Genomic DNA, 6,000 nt, shown 5'->3' with positions numbered 1-6,000 from the left:
TAGCACGTCTCACTCGATACGTAAGCTATTGTAAGTGCGAGGTCCGAAAAATCAAGGGCATGTAATACTAAAAGATAAAAAATGCAAACTTAAACACATGAACACATTTTAAGTCGATGTCAGACATAGTAAAAAAAATGTTGACCAACACAGGAGAAAATCTGTTTTCTCTCTGTATATAACATAAATAGGTATTAGTTTTCGTTTAGGTCTATCCCGAAATAATTCAATAGCTTTGAACAGTTTGGTAAACTATTATTACGAAGGGCCACAGGGATCTATTGTAGTTAAATTTATTCATTAGAATATTAGTTTAGTAATTCGAAATATGTTAAATGATTTCTTCGTTATATGTCGATTTCGTGTAAACTTTAAATTAGTAGTAAGTAGCGAGTAGCTTATGTTTTTTTCATCATTTATGAAAAAATGAGTTCTCGCAAGGCGACACAATTCACAATAAATCAGAACATTTTTTGATTTTTTTTTTAATTATTAATATACCATAAATAAACGTCTTACTAAAGTCATCGTTTATTTTAAAAATAATATTTCTCAAAAGAGTGAGGATTTTTGTGAAGAATATCTTATAAGTTTTCAAAACTGCCATTGCATTTTCTGCGTCCAGATTTTTTTTAATGGGTACATACTATTTTGGGATAAGCTCCTTGTTTTTGAGCTATGTTAAACTACGACTATGCGGATCTAGCTTCACTTTTTAAAAATCGTAATTGGTCAACCGGGTATATCATATTTGACACCTAAATTCCCGGACTACTCGTAAACATGCTTGCATTAATTGTACTGTACTGTACTAATTGTACTTATACTGAAACGTCGTTAAGTCCCTAACCTTAACAATTTTATTTTGTTTTCTGGGTCGTATATTTCCCCTTTTGTAACAAAGTTTCGTAGTGTATCGGTTCTATCTATTCTTTCGTTAGGTTCACTCAATTTGGCGGACAGAAAAGCAATAGAAAAATGGCGGGAAACGTTCTCACGATATATTTTTCAGCTCAATATCAAAATCAGCGAGATATATAAAAATCAAAAGAATAAGCCACAGTAACTTTTCAGATAAAAATTATGAAAAATCTTTTGTCCTGACCTAATATAATACATATTTAGAAGTATTATACAGATATTAATAAATTATATTTCATCACGATACACGATATATAGAATATAATGTAGGTACAACACTACCAACACCTTCATAAATATGGACGAAGCCACCGATATTAAAATGTTACGTAGATTCTGAGTTTTCCATCCCTTACAATTATTTTAGAAAGAAAACAATACAGCTATGCGTAAATGAAGTATTATAATTTAGAAACATTTTAGTTAATCAGAACAACTGACACAATTTGCTGCACTCGTTATTAAAATCGTTCCATCACCAAGTCAGTAACCAAATTAGCCACGGTCTGGTAAATTAACAGTGGTAACATCAGGTCAAGTTAAGTTTATTTAAAATATAGTTTTTCAAAGATTAGGTGGATTGCGTGAAAGACGATATGTATAAGTATAATTGTGCATTGCAACTGCAATTTTTATTTCATTAATTTAATAAATATCATTTTGTTGTCCTTTTTGTAACATTTTTTTCCTAAGGTCTCAGTATAGTTACAACGGCTGCCCCACCCTTCAAACCGAAACGCATTACTGCTTCACGGCAGAAATAGGCAGGGCGGTGGTACCTACCCGCGCGGAGTCATAACAGGTCCTACCACCAGTTATTCCTTCGCCGTGGAAGTCAATCGTGAACATTTGTTGAGTACGTATTTCATTAGAAAAATTGGTACCCGCCTGTGGTATTCGAAAACCCTGACGTTGCTTGATAGTTGATTAACAGAAAGAAACGAAGGATTGGAATCGCATTCCGATAAATTAGTGATCAGGTTGGTTAGACTCTGATTCCGCACCTAGACAATGCCCCAAACGAAAGCTTACCCCGAAAAAAGACATGACCACTGTTTGGCGCTCAAGTACTGATATAATTCATCACAGCTTCTTACCAAATGGCACCGGTATTATTGTGAATGTATACTGTGAGGCACTGGACACAGTGACGGAGAAGCTCGCGAACCTCCGGCCACCCTTAGTTAATATACGACAACGCTCGACCTCATATGACTTAATATACTATCTCTAAGCTATAGGAGGGCTATAAGTTTTAAATCATCCACCGTATTCACCAGACCTTGCACCGACGGTCTTCTATTTTTCCAAAGTTCGAATAACTTCTTGCCAGTGAAAAATGAAATACCCGATAGCCAGTACAAAATGCTTCTGAAGAATTTGTTGGCTCCCGTACACGTGACTTCTTCACGGTGGGTATTGGAAAATTACCACTTCACTGGCATTTATACTATAGGTGAATATTTTGATTGAAAGAAATAAAAAACATTAATAAAAATTGGTTTAACTTTCTGTATAGGTACTGAATGACAATTTTGTAAGACCGAATGGTCCCCTCGAATATCTTCGCAACATCGCCCCACTGTACGCCAAACCTCCTAAGCTAAAGACCCCCGATTATCGTGCGGAAATAAATGATCCTCGACGGTTGTGTGGTCGGAGAGGGCATATGTGTGCTCCCCACAGAACTGAATTTCTTTTTCTTTTTTTTTTATTACTTGGATGTGTGGACGAGCTCACAGCCCACCTGGTGTTAAGTGGTTACTGGAGCCCATAGACATCTACAACGTAAATGCGCCACCCACCTTGAGATATAGGTTCTAAGGTCTCAGTATAGTCACAACGGCTGCCCCACCCTTCAAACCGAAACGCATTACTGCTTCACGGCAGAAATAGGCGGGGCGGTGGTACCTACCCGTGCGGACTCACAAGAGGTCCTACCACCAGTAAATTTCATCCTGCCCTAAATATAAAAATTAATCAACCTGATCACATTGCTTGAATTTTTTAATTATTTTTTTATGTTGTTATTTTTCCTGATTTTTACCTGATGTTAAGTCATTACCGGAGCCCATAGACATCTACTACGTAAATTCCGCCACCCACTCTGAGACATGAGTTGTAAGGTCTCACTTTTAACAGTACAATTTTGACGATATATTGTTTCCTGATTGTTGCTCATGAATATTAATAATTAAGCATTCCAGTAATTTCCCTATGAATAGTCAATGCCCATCATATACACAAGTACACATAACTCTAATTTGCATGAGGTCTGAATGCCTAGTATCAGCGTATATAAATGGCATTGCATACAGGAAACGCACTCGTAATTCATAGTGTTTGTTCACGTCGAACGCGCGGGCGCGGCGGCGAGTGCGGGCGCGGTAGACGTAGCGAGTTCGTGTTCACATTGGCCGGCAGGCGTTTGCGCGAGTTTGACTGTTTTCAGAGATTGGAAACATGGACAACGACATCTGTGATTTTGAACCGCAAATTCATACCTAAAGTGGGAGATGATAAAAATTAGAATTGGTGTGCATTAAATTAATAAAGAAAGAGGACAGTATGGTGAATTTCATACTTTTTAAAGTAATTTGAGAGATCATCTTTCAATTTTTGGGAGATAAATTGTTTAATATAATAAAATAATACAATAATAAAATTACGTAGTCATCTTTGTTATATTTTTGTATCTTTTGTAGCCTGTCATAATATTAAGAATAAAAAGTTTAAAATACCTTACTTATTTCAGTATTTCATTTACTCACCTTCCATATCAGGAAACAATTCAGTAATTTCCTTCCATAATTTATTAAAGAACTTTTCTGTTCATAATATGATGCCTATCTTTACTTTGCCAAATCGGAGTTCTAGCCTGCACAGCACTAATACACTCTTCTGTATTGAAAGACATGATATCGTTTCTAGCGCCAAGTTCGTACTGGTTGAACTTACCTGACGTTGCTAGTGAATCGCGCGCTTCGCCGCTAGTTCAACGTGAACACACAAATGCAACTCATGCGTTTGATATTGTCGCGAGCGCAACGCGCGCGCAAATCGCTAGCTTGCCCACTCGTACGTGAACACTTGTATAATACGCCATATGTTTGATATTACGTGACCGCGCCCGCCACCGCGCCCGCGTGTCAACGTGAACCAGCACAGACTCGGTGTAAGTTAAGCGCGCTTTTTGATTTTCAACAAAGATGCAACTACAATTATTTAGTGTTGAAGTTCGAAACGTGAATTTTACACACATGTACAATACATTTTTATTTGGATAAGTAATAATTATCCGTATGACCCTACAATAAATACCACCAACAAATACCCTAAATCAAACATTAAGCTTATTATTATGAAATATAATTGTATTTGGTCCTTTTAATTTTTTACCGGGTCTGCACCACGCTGCCGCCCACCAGCTACATTAAAATCCATCTAGCCGTTTCAGAGCCTGATAGAGTTTCCGAGTATGGAAAATAAAGAGACTGGTAAAATAATTTAATTTTATTTATTTCTTGGTCTTTGATGCCGACAATTTATTTTTATTTTTGAATATAAATTTATTTCGTATTCCTTCCTATTATTAATAGCATTTTCAATTTGATCAATTGTGGGTGTTTTGTGCAATTAAATTGAAACATGACCCGACTTGATTTGCGGCAATTCATCACACGAATGTCCTCTACAAATGATGCTTCAACAAATAGAGCTGATGATTGATAGCGTTCATTACTGGAACAGTCTAGAATTTACAGTATAACGTAGAACGTTTCATTGAACAAAAGAGTGACAATAGTAATAACTACACAACTTAAACTAGCGTAATTACCGAAACACAACATTAAACTTAAAATTATCAAATTGGTAAATTAAAATTTATTAAATTAATAAAAAAAAGTAAATCGTACATACAATACAATACATATCTAAATCAAAATAAAATCACTTCATACTCTACGTACATATAATCCTCTCGCCGCGGATTAGGCGTGGCGATGTGATCTCCGCTCCAGAGGGGAGCCGCGTCCCAACACGGCGGAAGTTCGAGCGTGGAGGCTCCAATCTCAGCGGGCCGTGCTCGAGGAGTGGTTGCGCTGCCTGTCGGACCCCGCCAATGGGCGACGGGCTGTCAAAATAATCCGCCCGGTCCTCTCGGACTGGGTTCGCAACTTAGGATGTCTCACATTCCGGGTGACGCAAGTATCACAGGACACGGCTGCTTCGGCCGCTACCTGTGCCTCGTCGTCCGGAGTGAGCCCACAGCGGAATGCCACCGCTGCAGTAGCTATAAAGAGGATGGCAGAGTACACGCTCGCTTTCGCGGAGAAGTGCTGCATCCTCGTGGCGAAGTTAGGACCGTACCGACCGGACCGGTTACCGGTCCAGCCGTGGTACACCAGCGGTACTGCCCGGGTGGCCTGATGGGTCGCCGTACCGCGGAAGCCAGCGTCGTTGGTCGGCTCGACGACTCGTCGGCCTATCGCCTATAACTCGATGGGTCCTATAAGTTTCAGTGGTGGAACGAAGAATAAACACGAAACTTCGGAAGAATCTTGAGGATCGCTAGCTGATCAATGACCGACAGAACGGTTCTTTATGGTCGCTCAGCTAGCGATCTTCTTGTATTAGATATTTTACTCACAGCTGGGTTGAAGCCTTACAGAGCAAGGGCGAGGCTCTCGCTGAAAGCCTTGATATCATGAAGGCTTTCGACAGGGTCTGTCATAGGGTTCTTCTGTGGAAGTTACCGTCTTACGGAATCCCCGAAAGACTCTGCAAGTGGATCGCTAGCTTTTTGGATGAGCGGAGCGTCACTGTCATTGTAGAGGTAGATGATTATTGCTCTGATACCATGACCGTTAACACTGGCGTTCCACAAGGCTCGGTGCTCTCCCCCACACTTTTCATACTGTAGATACATCAATGATATGCTTGCTATCTATTGATGGCATGCATTGTATGCGGATGACTGCACGGGGGATGTTTAGTATATCGGTCATCAGTTTTTCTCGGAGCCTGGTGCAGAAGAGACAATCTAAATTTGTGTCTGGAGTGGAGAACTGTCTGGGG

The sequence above is a fragment of the Bombyx mandarina genome, chromosome 23 (assembly GCF_030267445.1).
Source record: "Bombyx mandarina strain Sakado chromosome 23, ASM3026744v2".
Taxonomy (NCBI): domain Eukaryota; kingdom Metazoa; phylum Arthropoda; class Insecta; order Lepidoptera; family Bombycidae; genus Bombyx; species Bombyx mandarina.
This window is presented reverse-complemented; position numbering follows the sequence as displayed.